Here is a 17,874-nt window from a genome sequence, read left to right on the forward strand (position 1 = left end):
ATTGGAGTTACTTGTAGGTTGGAGTGAAACCCCAATGGCTCAGGATCTAAGATCAAGTATTGATCAATGGGACCTCATGAAACTGGAAAGCTTCTGTAAGGCAAAGAAAATAGTCAATAAGACAAATCGGCAACCTACGGATTGGGAAAAAAATCTTCACTAACCCCACATCTGATAGAGGCCTAATATCCAATATATATATATATATATATATATATATATATATATATATATATCAAGAAACTAACCACCCAAAAAACAAACAACCCAATCAAAAAATCGGGTATAGAACAAAAATAAGAATTCACAACTGAGGAATCTCAAATGACTGAGAAGCACCTAAAGAAATGTTCAGTCCTTAGTGTTCAGAGAAATGCAAATCAAAATGACCCTGAGATTCCACCTCACACCAGTCAGAATGGTTAAGATCAAAACCTCAGGTGACAACACATGTTGGTGAGGATGTGGAGAAAGAGGAACACTCCTCCATTGTGGGTGGGAATGCAAATTGGTACAACTCTAGAAATCAATCTGGCAGTTCCTCAGAAAATTGGAAATCTACCTGAAGTCCCAGCTATACCACTCTTGGGAATATACCCAAAAGATGCCCCACCATGCCTCAGGGGTTAGTCCACTATGTTCATAGTGGCCTTATTTGTGATAGCCAGAAGCTAGAAACAACCTAGATGCCCCACAACAGAAGAATTAATACAGAAAATGTGCTTCATTTATACAATGGAGTACTACTCAGCTATTAAGAACAAGGACATCCTGAGTTTTGCAGGCAAATGGATGTAACTAGAAAATATCATCCTGAGTGACGTAATTCAGACCCAAAATGACATGCATCTTATGTACTCAATAATAAGAGGATATTTGCCAAAAAAAAGTACAGACTATACCATATAGAGTCCACAGAACTTAGAAAGGTCAATAAGCTGAAGTGTCCAAGTGAGGACACCTTGTTCCCAATTGGGAGGGAGAAGAAAGCAATCTCAAGTGTGAACAAAGTGAAGGACCTAGGAGGGAAAGTGGATGGAGGGAATCCTGATCTTGTATTTGGTGTTGAGAAAAGAACTGAAGACTTGAGGGCCAGCAGAAAGAATGGAAACAGGCAACTTAAGGAGGTAGGAGGTTTGGGGTGACCCTACAGCATGTACCAATGACCTGGGAGGTGAGACACTTTCAGGATTTAATGGGAGGAACCTTAGATGAAATGCCCTACAGTGGGGAGAGGAAACTTGTAGAGCCTACCTCCAGCACAAACATAGGGTACCAAGTGATGAATGGGATTGCCCTCCCACAGTCAAAACTCTGTCCCAGAATTGTTCCTGTCTGAAAGAACTGCAGGGGTAGAAATGGAGATGAGCCTGAGGAAAGGAAGGTCCAGCAACAGGCCAAAATTGGGATCCAGTTCAAGAGGAGGCACCAAGGCCTGACACTATTATTGAGGTTATGAAGTGCTCACAAAAAGGGACCTATCATGAGTGCCCTCAGAAAGACCCAACAAGTAGCTGAAAGTCAGATGCAGATATTTGTACCCAACCAATGGACAGAAGCAGATGACTCCTCTGCACATTTCTACCCAACGAGTTGGGTATTCTAGCTCTAAAGTGTAAAACCAATAAAAATATTAAAAACAAAACATGAAAATGAAAACAGATCAAATAAAAACATAATATACTAGACACAAAATACCAAAATAAAACAAGGAACCCCCCTCCCCCAAAAAACCTGTTGGTCAACTACTTTTGATATGTGGCCTGCCCTGAAGTATGGTTGACATATATACTCATTATATAATAATGGTTTTGCTTTCCCAGCAAATATCTATTACAAATATTCTATTGGTTGGGGTAAGAATTTGATTGTATTTTCTGTCTCAGGATGAGGATTTTGACTGCTTTGAACCTATGGGGGTTCCACCCAAAAGTGTTTTTGATAATGATGTTTATTTCAGCAATAGAATCAGGCTTGATCTATTGATCACAGTCTTCTTCTCAGTCATTAACATTCATTATCACTAGATTATAGACAGTTCCAGATACTGTTATTATATGCTTTAAACAAGTTCTGTGCAATTAATTGCCTCCTGTTTCTATGCCTACACAACACCTATGATTTCAAATATATTTATTAAATAGTTTCACCGATACTGTGGTAGATCCAGTTTCTATGATATTATCAAACTGTAAGGTTGTGTAAGCTTAAGATCAGTAGTTCTCAACCTTTCTAATGCTGAAACCCTTAAATGCAGTTCCTTATGTTGTGGTTAATTCCAACCATAAAGTTATTTTCATTGATACTTCATAAATGAAACTTTGCTAGATGTCTCCTATTGATTTGAATAAAACATTCCTAATAAAAATACTTTGCTTCTATTATGAATCAGAATATAAATATTTGATACTCAACCCCTGCGCAACAAACAGTCCTTTGACCCAAAATGGGTTGTGATCCACAGCCTGAGAAACACTGATTAAATGGAATAAGTTCAAATATCCTAATTTTTAAAGACCAATGGGGTCTGAGTTCAGACAGAGAAGATGTACCTAACCCTCCAGAGACTGAGGGCCCCAGGGAGTTTAGAAGTCTGGTAGGGTGGGGATTGTGGGGGGAAATCGTCATGGAGACAGAGGTCAGGGAGGAGGTATGAAATGTGGACCAATCAGAGGATAGAGGGAATAAAATATGGAATGTAAAAAAGAAAGAAAGAAAGGAAGGAAGGAAGGAAGGAAGGAAGGAAGAAAGAGAGAGAGAGAGAGAGAGAGAGAGAGAGAGAGAGAGAGAGAGAAAGAAAGAAAGAAAGAAAGAAAGAAAGAAAGAAAGAAAGAAAGAAAGAAAGAAAGAAAGAAAGAAAATATTAAATAAAAAAAGTACTTATGAGATAGGGCACAGCTCAAAACTGTATCTCTTAAAATGGCTTCCAGTATGGGTAATGATTCAAAAAGCACCGATGCTAAAATTTCTGTATGACTTTCAGAAAGAGCAATGGTCAGTATGTCTCTTGTCTTCAGTGGTTCTTACTCCTTTTACTGCTTTGGGGATTTACAGGCCTTGTGAATCTGGTAAATTTCAGAATATTCCTGCAACTTTTAGGTAATTTATTTCCTAAGACTAAAGGAAAGATTCACCCTTGAATAGAATGTTTCAACTCAGAGGATATTGCTACACAATATACACTGATTGTTTCCTTTGATGTTAAGAACCTTTTGATTCCTTATATTTCTGTTTGTGTATTTGACTACTATTTCTAGATTTCTATATTATTTTATAAAATATTTGTGACTATATCAGTGTCCTGAGATGTTTACCCAGTATTTTCTATTACTTTCATATCATGTATGACATATGTATTTAATTTCTTGTGACTTGTTATATTGAAATATTCTGCAACTTATATAGTAAAAGATAAAAAATTGGTAACATGTTTTAGTGTATGAATGAGTACATGTGTGTGTATGTGTGTGTGTGTGTGTGTAATGTGACATGGAATGTTATAGTTGTAGTAAGAAAATAGCAAAGTAAACTAAAACGCACAAAATTAAAAGCAGAATGATTTGTCATCATGCTAAACTGACAAGATATTTTAGCCATTGGAAAAACTGAGCAACAATGTAATACTGCTATACAGGGTTATAATTCATACTATATGAGAAATTAATATCAGGGATAGCAGAACAATTTTCCATTGGTGTTTTTGAATCAAAAAAGTGATCTCCTTGCTTGCTTAGACTAACTCTACATGGTGTCCACAGGTCATAGCTCTGGGATATATATCACAGACTGGTATATTTTGGTTTGTGGTTTATTATGTTTTATTTTGCTTTGCTAGGTTGCCTCCTGATATACAATATTTTTTTGAAGTTTTCGACTTGTAGGTCGGTCCAAATAGTTATTTATTAACTTTGTGGCAACATGGAAGATGGTGTCAGCCTTGGAGTTCACTTTTCCTGCAACAATTCAAAAAATGACCGTGGTCTTAACATTCTGATCATTAGTTAAAGTCCAGCTGTGCCTGTCCTTTAGCTCCAAGGCTGCTGAGTATAAGGAGGTATTCAGCCCAATGTACAGCAGGCCTGCTTATATGTAACTAGCCACCTATCATAGCATACATAAAATGAGGGGGGCGTGGAGAAATAGTTCTATAGTGAGAAAACCTAACACTGTTAAAAAATCATAAACATGATTATGTTAATAGTGTGAACTCTGCCCAGGTTTAAAAATGATATTCCTAATTATGACTTAAAATACTGTCACTTTAAACTATGAAATCAGTATAAGGACAAAGTTTCTGATTAACCCTTCTCCTCTAAAATTTTACTCTTCCTCTTAAATAGTCTATATTTTGCACTTCTAGATTTGCTGTGAAAGAAAAACCTCTGAATCTCTTTGGCTTTAGAGATCCCATTTCTATTCTTGTGATATCCATATGCCATTAATAAATTGGTATATCCATGTGCATTTTACTTGCTTATCTACTACCAGCATATTTCAAAGACTCAATTACCAAATATTTATATGGACCAAATATACTGGATGAATGGAAAATGGAAAGTAGAATTCCTTAGAGTTGAAACTCTTCTTATGTGGTCCCTTTTTTCCCACCAATACTGAATTCAGTCATGTTCTACAAATGTGTGAACTCTACACATTTCAAACTCTACTCAAAACCTTTTAAGGTCATTACACATATAAAGTCAAAGTAATACAAATGGAAAATCTGAAGGATACACTAACACTAAATATATTACAAATACTTGTAGAATCTGTAACAGAATGAAAAGCAAAATAAAATCAATCTAACAAATTATAAATTATTGAGTATAACAATATGCTAACATTAACTAGTGAGCAATGATTAAAAACATAGTTATTAAAAAACACCAATGGAGAATACTAAAATTGAACAACTGGGCCTGGAGAAGTAGCTCAGCAGCTAGGAGTGTTTTTGTAGAGGACCCAAGTTCCATTTGCAACAACCATGATGAGTACTCAAAATTGGTTATAACTCCAGGTAGGTGGGATCTCATGCCCTCTTCTGGGTTCAGCACATGTGTAGCATCTACCCACAAAGCATATACATCCACACATAAGGAAAAATAAATCTTAATAAAATGAGAAAAGTATATGAATAGATTCTCAGTACTAATTTGTAATATTTCTATAAACACACCAATCAAATTCTGAAAAAATTAATTATTTAACAGCAAAAACTACAAATTACGCTAATGTCAAATGCCCAAACATCCATATTCTACAATAAATTGGATTTTCTACTTAAAAGGGAATATATTATGTGAAATACAATGTAATTGTGCTCATATAGGTCATGTAATTCCAGGCAAACGTTTGACTCAATTATTAAGAAAAATATAATACTTTTACAAACATTCATTTACAATATGGTCATTTAATCACACTATGTTTAATCAATTCAACACAGTATACTGCCTGTTGGTGTTTTATCATTGTATTTATGCTTTATATACACACACACATTTTTCAGATTATTTTCTGCAAATTGGTCTCCCTGAAGTTTGTACAATCATATAATTCTAAGAAACTTGAAACTTACTCATTTCTACTGCCATTGAATTTTAAATAATTATTATTTCTGGTTTAAATACTTTAATTTATTTGTTTTAATTATTCACTTTACATCCATCTCACTACCTCCTTCCAGTCACCCCCTCCTATAGTCCTTTCCCTTCCCCCTCTTCTTCTCAGGTGGGAGGCCCCTGAGTATGCTCCCTACCCTGGAACTTCAAGTCACTACTAGGCTAGTCTCTTCCTCTCCTTCTGAGGCCAGACAAGGTGTGTCTGGACATAGGGTACATATATGAATTAGGCTTTGTGTTTATGCATTTGAGTAATTTTCATTTATATCAGACTTAACAGATCCAGCCATTATTTTTATTTTTCAGGATTTCACTTTACATCACAGCTGAGTAATATGTGTTATCTGTTTTTACCTACTTTCATTACCCGTTCATCTCTTGATGGACAGCCAAGATGATTATATTTCCTTGTTGTCATGAGTAGAACAGCAATCTCAAGGATGTGCAAACACCTCTTTTGTAAGATATGGAGTCTTCTGTATATGCCTAGGACTCCTCCTATAGCTGGGGTATATGGTAGATCTTTTGGAAATGTTTTTAAAAAAACATGGCACTGAAATATTATTAATATAACTTTTATGTTCTATGAAACTGGAACTTTTGCTAGACCTCACATCCACTTAATACTATAATTTGAGTTCTTTTAAGACTTAAGACTTGTGACATGCAATATATCCAGCATGTTTGTTTAACCTACCTTTGAAGGAAGAATGTAACAACTGTTCTCACCTTGGACTTCCCATGTAATTTCTTCAATGGTTGTACTACCTTGAACTCACACCACCATTAAAGGGTAGTTACTCTTTCCCTGCGTCATTTACAACATTTGTTGTTAAAATTCTGGATGGTAACCATTCTAACAGGAATAAGGTGGTACATAAAATAATTTTAATTGGTATTTCTCTTACAAAGAAGGATATCAAACAATTTTTAATATTTTGGTGATAGAGTTTCTCTGTTCTGAAAAGTCACTACTCCTTTCATTATCCTATCTAATGATTGACTCTGGCGTGTGTGTGTGTGTGTGTGTGTGTGTATGTGTGTGTATGCATGCCTATGAACATACCGATGCTACAAAAGTTAATGGATCCTTTGAAATTCTAGTTACATTCATTTGAGAGATGCTTGTCTCCTCCTATATCCTTATAAATTTATGACAAATCATCTTAAGCAATTATACATCTTTCTAGACTATGAAGTTATTTTCAAAATCGCATTTATATACAAAACCCATACAAAAATAAAATCGCACAGAGCTTCCTAGCAGCGCCCTTTTCAGGCTCCAGACATCCAACCACCTCCCTGGATAGAGAACAGGTGTCCACCCTGCCTGGAAGGCTTTTGCCTCAGGAACCGTGGGAGCCATCTTGGTTCCAGGACTCCACTGAAAAGTAGTCTGCACAGGTGAGAGTGTGCACAAAGAAGCTAACAGATTCTGTGACAGGCCAAAGCAACACAGCTTCTGGGAAAGGTTCTGTTTTGGGCCTTCATCTTAGGCTAGAAGGGAGGAGTAGATGAGAATGAAGATTTTCAACTCAAAGGACCAGCAAATATCTTCAACAAAATTATAGAAGAAAACTTCCCAAACCTAAAGAAAGAGATGCCCATGAACATACAAGAAGCCTACAGAACTCCAAATAGACTGGACCAGAAAAGAAATTCCTCCCGAAACATAATAATCAGAACAACAAATGCACTAAATAAAGATAGAATACTAAAAGCAGTGAGGGAAAAATGTCAAGTAACATATAAAGGCAAGCCTATTAGAATTACACCAGATTTTTCACCAGAGACTATGAAAGCCAGAAGAGCCTAGACAGATGTTATACAGACACGAAGAGAACACAAATTCCAGCCCAGGCTACTATAACCAGCCAAACTCTCAATTAACATAGATGGAGAAACCAAAGTATTCCAAGGCAAAATCAAATTCACATATTATCTTTCCACTAATCCAGCCCTTCAAAGGATAATAATAGAAAAAAACCAATTCAAGGATGGAAACCACATCCTAGAAAAAGCAAGAAGGTAATCCCTCAACAAACTTAAAAGAAGACAGCCACAAGAAAAAAAAAAAAAACGCCAACTTTAACAACAAAATAACAGGAAGCAACAATTACCTTTCCTTGATATCTCTTAATATCAATGGGATCAACTCTCCAATAAAAAGAACTAGATTAACAGACTGGCTATACAAACAGGACCCAAAATTTTCCTGCTTACAGGTAACACATATCAGAGGAAATGAATGAAAGGCTGGAAAACAATTTTCCAAGCAAATGGTATGAAGAAACAATCTGTAGTAGCCATTATAATATCTAAAAAAATCAACTTCCAACTCAAAGTCATCAAAAAAGACAAGGAGTGGCACTTCATACTCATCAAAGGTAAAATCATCCAAGATGAACTATCAACTCTGAATATCTATGCTCCAAATACAAGGGCAGCCACATTCATTAAAGAAACTTTAGTAAAGCTCAAAGCACACATTGCACCTCACACAATAATATTGGGAGATTTCAACACACCACTTTCACCAATGGACAGATCGTGGAAAAAGAAACTAAATAGGGACACAGTGAAACTAACAGAAGTTATGAAACAAATGGATTAGACAGATATCTACCAAACATTTTATCCTAAAACAAAAGGATATACCTTCTTCTCAGCAACTCATGGTACCTTCTCCAAAATTGACCACATAATTGGTCACAAAACAAGCCTCAACATATACAAAAATATTGAAATTGTCCCATGCATCCTATCAGATCACCATGGACTAAGGCTGATCTTCAATAATAAAATAAATAATAGAAAGCCCACATTCATGTGGAAACTGAATAACACTCTTCTCAATGATACCTGGTCAAGGAAGGAATAAAGTAAGAAATTAAGGACTATTTGGAGTTTAATGAAAATGAAGCCATTAGAAACAGCAATCATTCATCTGGAATAACAAAAAGCCTAGGATAGCAAAAACTCTTCTCAAGAATAAAAGAATCTCTGGTGGAATCACCATGCCTGACCTAAAGCTGTACTACAGAGCAATTGTGATAAAAACTACATGGTACTGGTATAGTGACAGACAAGTAGACCAATGGAACAGAATTGAAGACCCAGAGATGAACCCAAACACCTAGGGTCATTTGATATTTGACAAGGGAGCTAAAACCATCCAGTGGAAAAAAGACAGCATTTTCAACAAATGGTGCTGGCACAACTGGCTGTTATCATGTAGAAGGATGTGAATTGATCCATTCCTATCTCCTTGTACTAAGGTTAAATCAAAGTGGATTAAGGAACTCCACATAAAACCGCAGACACTGAAACTTATAGAGGAGAAAGTAGGGAAAAGCCTCGAAGATATGGATACAGGGCAAAAGTTCCTGAATAGAACAGCAATGGCTTGTGCAGTAAGATTGAAAATTGATAAATGGGACCTCATAAAGCTACAAAGCTTCTGCAAGGCAAAAGACACTGTCAACAAGACAAAAAGACCACCAACAGATTGGGAAAGGATCTTTACCTATCCTAAATCAGATAGGGGACTAATATCCAATATATATAAAGAACTCAAGAATTGGACTCCAGAAAATCAAATAACCCCATTAAATATGGGTCCCAGAGCTGAACAAAGAATTCTCACCGGAGGAATACCGAATTGCAGAGAAGTACCTGAAAAAATGTTCAACATCCTTAATCATCAGGGAAATGCAAATCAAAACAACCCTGAGATTCCACCTCACACCAGTCAGAATGGCTAAGATCAAAAATTCAGGTGACAGCAGATGCTGGCGAGGATGCAGAGAAAGAGGAATGCTCCTCCTTTGTTGGTGGGATTGCAAGCTTGTACAACCACTCTGGAAATCAGTTTGGCGGTTCCTCAGAAAATTGGACATAGTACTACTGGAGGATCCAGCAATACCTCTCCTGGGCATATATCCAGAAGATGTCCCAACAGGTAAGACGGACACATGCTCCACTATGTTCATAGCAGCCTTATTTATAATAGCCAGAAGCTGGAAAGAACCCAGATGCCCCTCAACAGAGGGATGGATACAGAAAATGTGGTACATTTACACAATGGAGTACTACTCAGCTATTAAAAAGAATGAATTTATGAAATTCCTAGGCAAATGGATGGACCTGGACGGCATCATCCTGAGTGAGGTAACCCAATCACAAAGGAATTCTCACAATATGTACTCACTGATAAGTGGATATTAGCCCAGAAACTTAGGATACCCAAGATATAAGATACAATTTGCTAAACACATTAAACTCAAGAGAACGAAGACCAAAGTGTGGACACTTTGCCCCTTCTTAGAATAGGGAACAAAACACTCATGGAAGGAGTTACAGAGACAAAATTTGGAAGTGTGACGAAAGGATGGACCATCTAGTGATTGCCATATCCAGAGATCCATCCCATGATCAGCTTCCAAACGCTGACACCATTGCATACACTAGCAAGATTTTGCTGAAAGGACCCAGATATAGCTGTCTCTTGTGAGACTATGCCAGGGCCTAGGAAACACAGAAGTGGATGCTCACAGTCAGCTATGGAATGGATCACAGGGCCCCCAATGGAGGAGCTAGAGAAAGTATCCAAGGAGCTAAAGTGATCTGCAACCCTATAGGTGTAACAACATCATGAACTAACCAGTACCCCTGAGCTCTTGACTCTAGCTGCATATATATCAAAAGATGGTCTAGTCGGCCATCACTGGAAAGAGAAATCCATTGGACTTGCAAACTTTATATTCCCCAGTACAGGGAAAGGCCAGGGCCAAAATTGGGAGTGGGTGGGTAGGGTAGTGGGTGGGAGGGTATGGGGGACTTTTGGATAGCATTGGAAATGTTAATGAGGAAAATACCTAATAAAAATAAAAAAAAGAAAAAAAAAAGAAAATCAGAAAACACAATTTATGAGCAAATAGAAGAGTAAGACCAAATATTTCTACAAGTCAAGAAAATACTATTAAGTTAATTTCATGTTGGCTATTACTGGCTATGGAGAACTATCCCTCTTATTAAATTAATTAATTATTTTATATATTTACATTCCAGGTTTTGCTCCAGTCTTAGTTCATCATTGCAGAGTTCTTCCTCCCACTATTCCTTCCCTTCACCTCTGAAAATGTTTCCCTTCCCCAGGAATCCCCCTTTTGCTAGGTGTCACATCTCTACAGTATTAGGCATAGCCTCTCCCACTAAGGCTAGACAGGGAAGTCCTCTGCTACATATGTGTCAGGGGCTCAGACCAGCCCCTGTGTATGATCTTTGCTTGGTGGCTCAGTCTCTAGGAGATTCCAGGAGTCCAGGTTAGTTGACACTATTGTTTCCTATGGAGTAGCCACCTGCTTCAGTTCCTTCAATCCTTCCCCTAATTCTTCTGTAAGGGGTCCTGACCACAGACTAGCATTTATCTATATCGACATCTGTCTCTGTCAGCTGCTGATAGAGCCTATCCTAGGACAGCTATGCTAGGCTCGTGTCTGCAAGCACAAATCATATCATCTGTAATAAAGACAGGGTTTCCTGCCTCCCCATGGGAAACATCCCAAGTTGGGCCATTCACTTGATTAGCCATTCATTCAGTCTCTGTGCCATTTTTTTCCCTGTATTACTTTTAAACAAAACAATTCTGGGTCAAAAACTTTGAAGGTGGGTTAATGTCCTCATCCCTCCATTGTGGGCTCTGTCTAATTACTGGAGATGGTCTCTTTAGGTTCCATCTCCCCTCTTTGCAGCACTTTGTTCAAAGTTCACTCATAGTGAGTCTGGGAGCCTCCTCCATCCAAGGTCTCTGGGACTTTGGAAAAGTTCTGTACTTTTTGGCTAATATCCACTTGCCAGTGAGGACATACCATACATGTCTTTTGGGGTCTGGGTTACCTTACTCAGAATGACATTTTCTAGTTCCACCCATTTGCATAGAAAATTCATGATGTCCTTGTTTTTAATAGCTGAATAGTATACAATTGTGTAAATGTACCATATTTTCTATATTCACTGTTCATAGAGGGACATCTGAGCTGTTTCCAGTTTCTGGATATTATGAACAAGGCTGCTGAGAACATACTAGAGCAGGAATCATTATGGGATGGTGGAACATCTTTTGGGTATATGCCAGATGCAGTATAGCTGGTTCTATCAACAGATGAACAAATATTGAAAATGTGATACAATTTCACAGTGGTATAGTCATATTCTTTTTATCATATGCGTTATCTTTCTTTAGGTATAGCTACTGTTTAATTTCACTTTCATGATTATTCTTAAATTACATTAAGGAATGAGTTTAGATATTGATCAACCTTAAACTTTCTCTTTAATTTTTATATGTTTTAACTATTTCTGTTCTCCACTCATGATAAAGATTTTATAATCCAGCTCTCATTTAAAAATACTCAAAAGACCTCCTGGGGAGAGAGACTATAAGAAGAAAAGAAATGAGAAAAGGAAAAGAAGGAGAGAGAGAGGTTTTCATGTAGGAGGACTGAAAGAAAATGTCTTTGTGAAAGTTGCCATCATGCATAGTGAAGGACAAAATTAAAACCAGTATTTTTCTGGAAACTGTTTGTAATTATGATTAATCTCCATAGCATTTGCAGTTAATAGGGATATTAATATCAAGCTTCCAATCTATGAACATTAGATAATCAGCAAATATTTAGGTTTTATTCTTTTTTCTCATTTTAAATATAAAATAATAAAAATAAACTAAAACTGTATACATAGATATTTATCTAATGCCTCTATTATAATAAATTTTGTTTAATTTCTTATTAAGATAAAGGAATATAGTAAATATTTTCAAGATGTAGCTATTCATATTGGCAAAACCTTTATTTTAGAAACATTTATTGTTGTGCTAAATATTCAGTGAAGTTTTATAAGGAAGGTGAAAATGGTACTAAGTTTTGTATTTTGAAGTATTTCCTATTGGTGGGTGACATTTTCCTGTGCAATTTTTCCTACTGACAACTAAATTGTTATATTAATAAGTAAAAGGCATATGAATTTGTATGTTCACAGAAAATAACTGTGAAATTACTTTTATTCTTATAATATTCAATTAACTGAGTGATCATGTATCTTTTTGCCTTCAAATGCCTATGATACTCTCTAACACATTTTTGTATCCATTACTGTGATAAAGATAGACTCCAGTGACAGCTCAGATGCAAGGATGTCACCAGAGTGCACCAGCAGTTTCATAAATGTCAGCTCTAAGTGCTGCCTGCAAAAGCACAGCCGCTTCAGGAAACATTGCAAAGGCCTTTGGCAGGTGCCGGAGTATTACATTCTAAAGGTCAGGCACACATGACTACTTTGCTAAGCCATCTTATTCAGAGGAGGGAAGCTGAGCCCTCACAAACTGCTCAAATTTTACGTAAGCATCTAAAAGCAGACAGATGCAAAATTAGAAACGTAGTGACAATCTTAACAATGATATAAAATAAATAATTAATCACAGCATTTGATAAGATCCATGATGACTTGAAAAATATGCTTAATGATAGTAAAAATGGTAAGTCTTCTACACTTAATACATGTATCAAAGACACAGTTGTGTAAAAATATTAGTTTTTTTTCTATATTTCAGTTAGAACTGTGTACTTTTTAACATAATTTGACTTTCATTTTATAATTTCTGGAATAAAAAGCTTGATTTAACAAAATGAAACCACTAAATTTAGCTTTGTTCTAATTTTTACTCATAAATATTTTTAGGAATACAAAATGAGATCCATTAACACCATCAGAACATTAACTCTCTCAGGTCACCAAGAACAAACTTTGCCAAAGCAATCCTTCGGGTATATTTTTGCCTACAATTGCCTGATTCATTATTATAGTGAAACAGTGCTCTAAATATTGAAACAAATCTGCTTCGAGGAAATAATCTATGAAAGTCTAGAAGGTAACCAAATATTTGTTTGTCTCATGTGATTATTAGAGGATGTTATTCAACTTTATGATCCTGTGTAGTGTTAACATCAGTTGCAGCAAACATAAAAACAAGGAGAGACAATAAAACAAAGAAACATGTGGAATTTAAGCTATCCAGTTGGTCCAGAAACTGATGTGTTCCTGGACATGTACAGGAGCAAACCTGGTAACTGAGGAAGAGTCTCTACTCTGATTCTGGCTGGTAACCAAGTTCTATGTAAGTAGGGAGTCCAGCAAAGGCTTAGTAAGAAACCTTCAAGCTGTCAAATACATGTCCCCAAACCAGTTTTCTTAAAGAAACAGTGAGAGAAATACTATCATAAGAAGAACAAACCTGCTCTTCTCAAGAACAAAAGTTCAAGAAAAAATTTTGAGAACATTTCTGACAAATAATTAGACTGGGTCACAGAATCTCACTTAGCAAACAGTGAATACAATAAAAAGCAAAACAGCAATAAACAATAACAAAAACTACAAATACAGACAAAACCTTCGGGATGAGAAGTCATTTGATTTCTAAAGTTACCAAATCATTTTAGTCAGGGTTTCTATATTTGCACAAACCATCATGACTAAGAAGCAAGTTGGGGAGGAAAGGATGTACTCAGCTTACACTTCCACACTGATGTTCATCACCAAAGGAAGTCAGGACTGGAACTCACACAGGAAAGGAAGCAGGCCCTGGAGGGATATTACCTACTGGCTTGCTTCCACTGGCTTGCTCAGCTTGCTTTCTTATAGAACCCAAGACAACCAACCCAGGGACAATGGGCTACCTTCCACAATGGGACTCCTACCCTTGATCACAAATTGAGAAAAATGTCTTACAGCTAGATCTCATGAAAGCATTTCCTCAAGGGAGTCTCCTATCTCTGTGATAACTTCAGTTTGTGTCAAGCTGACACACAAAACCAGCCAGTACAATTGACCCCTTGTCAACTTGACACACAAACCCATTACAATTAAGCCTCAACAAACCTTACTTTTTCATTCCCAAGACCTGAATAACTTTAAAAGTCCCACAGTTTTTATAAATTCTTACATAAAAATTTCAATCCCTTTAAAATATTCAGTTTTTTTAAATTCAAAGTATGTGTACAATTCCACTAAAATACATTCTTCCTTCAAGAGGGAAACATATCAGGGCAAGTAGCAATCAAAATCAAAATCAAACTCTAACCATCTAATATCTGGGATCCACTCAGTATCTTCTATGTTCCTCCAAAGATTTGCCTTCGTCTCTCCAGTTCTGCCCTTTGTAGCACTCTTAACTCAGGTTGATCCACTCCACTGACACTGTTGTTCTTGGAGATCATCCCATGGTACTGACATCTTTCATTCTTTGGTAATTACTCATTCAGTACCACATTTCTAAAAGATCGCATATACTTGAATTTAGTATATACACCTGGGGTGTGGGTGGAGCATGGAAGCTATGAATGACCATTGCAGGGAAAAAGTAAAAGAGGCTTTAAGTTAGGAGGCATATATTCATATGTGTGATTTCAAAGTAGATGGAGTATGTACTGGGAATGCAATAGAGTAGGAGTTCACCACTCTAGAGGTAACAGTACCTGGGGAAATGGAACCAATAAAAGAGGCAGACTAAAGTCTCATGCAATAGCCAAATTTATTCACAGCATCAGACAATTTACACTCTGAGGTTTGAGAAGTGTCAAAAGAGTAGTGTCCAATCACAAGGGCAAGCTACAAATGGCAAACAAGCCAAGGGCCAACCACATTTTTATTTTATTTTATTTTTTTAATTAGGTATTTTCTTCATTTACATTTCTAATGCTATCCCAAAAGTCCCCCATACCCTCCCCCCACTCCCCTACCCACATACTCCCAATTTTTGGCCCTGGTGTTCCCCTGTACTGGGACATATAAAGTTTGCTAGACCAATGGGCCTCTTTCCCAATGATGGCCAACTAGGCCATCTTCTGTTACATATGCTGCTAGAGACACAAGCTCTGGGGGTACTGGTTATTTCATATCGTTTTTCCACCTATAGGGTTGCAGACCCTTTTAGCTCCTTGGGTACTTTCTCTAACTCCTCCATTGGGGGCCCTGTGTTCGTTCCTATAGATGACTGTGAGCATCCACTTCTGTATTTGTTAGGCCATGGCATAGACTCACAAGAGACAGCTATATCTGGATCCTTTCAGCAAAATCTTGCTAGTGTATGCAATGGTGTCAGCGTTTGGAGGCTGATTATGGGATGGATACCCAGGTATGGCAGTCTCTAGATGGTCCATCCCTTCATCTCAGCTCCAAACTTTGCCTCTGTAACTCCTTCCGTGGGTGTTTTGTTCCCAATTCTAAGAAGGGGCAAAGTGTCCACATTTTGGTCTTCATTCTCATGGGCACAGGGGGAAAATTCCTGAATAGAACACCAATGGCTTATGCTGTAAGATCGAGAATCTACAAATGGGACCTCATAAAACTGCAAAGCTTCTATAAGGCAAAAGACACTGTCAATAAGACAAAAAGTCCACCAACAGATTGGGAAAGGATCTTTACCTATCCTAAATCAGATAGGGGATTAATATCCAATATATGTAATGAACTCAAGAAGGTGAACTCGAGAAAATCAGATAACCCCATTAAAATATGGGGCTCAGAGCTAAACAAAGAATTCTCACTTGAGGAATATTGAATGGCTGAGAAGCACCTGAAAAAGATGTTCAGCATCAGGGAAATGCAAATCAAAGCAACCTTGAGATTCCACCTCACACCAGTCAGAATGGCTAAGATCAAAAACTCAGGTGACAGCAGATGCTGGTGAGGATGTGGAGAAAGAGGAACACTCCTCCATTGTTGGTGGGATTGCAAGCTTGTACAACTACTCTGGTAATCAGTCTGGCGGTTCCTCAGAAAAATGAACATAGTACTACCGGAGGATCCAGCAATACCTCTCCCGGGCATATATCCAGAAGATGTCCCAACCGGTAAAAAGGACACATGCTCCACTATGTTCATAGCAGCCTTATTTATAATAGCCAGAAGCTGGAAAGAATGCAGATGTCCCTCAACAGAGGGATGGATACAGAAAATGTGGTACATTTATACAATGGAGTACTACTCAGGTATTAAAAAGAATGAATTTATAAAATCCCCAGGCAAATGGATGGACCTGGAGGGCATCATCCTGAGTGAATGAGGTAACCCAATCACAAAAGAACTCACATGATATGTAGTCACTGATAAGTGGATATTGCCCAGAAACTTAGAATACCCAAGATACAAGATACAATCTGCAAAACACATGAAACTCAAGAAGAATGAAGACCAAAATGTGGACACTTTGCCCCTTCTTAGAATTGGGAACATTTTTTTCTATAAAGGTATAGAAACAAATAACAATAAAAGTTATAATGTATGCAGGAAGCCTTCTGGCCTAAGAGGGTAGTGGTGGGGTCACAGAGGATGACTCTGGTAATGGCTTTAAAGTCTGAGTTTCTCAAGTCTTTCTATCTCTCTAACTATATCGAAATGCTGATGCTAACTTCTAAAAAGTCCTAAAAACTGTCTTGCCTTTTTGTGAGCACTCCATAGCCCCAGTAATAGTGTCAGTCCTTGGAACCTCCCCTCGAACCGGATCCCACGTTGGGCCTGTCACTGGACCTTCTTTTCCTCAGGATCCTTTCCATTTCCATCCCTGTAATCCTTTCAGACAGGAACAATTATGGGTCAGAGATGTGACTGCGATATGGCAACCTCATCCCTCACTTAATGCCCTGTCTTCCTGCTGGAGGTTGGTTCTATAAATTTCCTCTCTCTACTGTTGGGCATTTCATCTAAGGTCCCTCCGTTTGAGTCTTGTGAGTCTCTCACCTACCAGGTCTCTGGTACATTCTGCAGCCCCCCCCTCCCTCCCCAAACTCCTATTTCCAGAGGTTGCCTGTTTCCATTCTTTCTGCTGGCCCTCAGGGCTTCAGTCCTTTTCCCTCCCCCAATACCAGATCAGGTTCCCCTCCCCCGCCCAACCCTGCCCCCCCATACACTTTCCCTCCCAGTTCCCTCCCTCTTCACTTGTGATTTCTTTCTTCTCTCTCTCAAGTGATACTGAGGCTTCCTCACGTGGGCACTTCAACTTGTTGACCATTTTGAGTTCTGTGGATTATACCCTGGGTATTCTGTACTTTTTTGTTTTTGTTTTTCTTTTTGTTTTTCTTTTTCTTTTCTTTTTCTTTTTTTCTCTCTCCTTTTTCTTTTTTTTTCTAATATCCTTTAGTGAGTACATACCATGCACATCCTTTTGGGTCTGAGTTACCTCACTCAGGATGATATT

The sequence above is a fragment of the Mus caroli genome, unplaced genomic scaffold (assembly GCF_978045245.1).
Source record: "Mus caroli unplaced genomic scaffold, Mus_caroli_1 scaffold_14, whole genome shotgun sequence".
Taxonomy (NCBI): domain Eukaryota; kingdom Metazoa; phylum Chordata; class Mammalia; order Rodentia; family Muridae; genus Mus; species Mus caroli.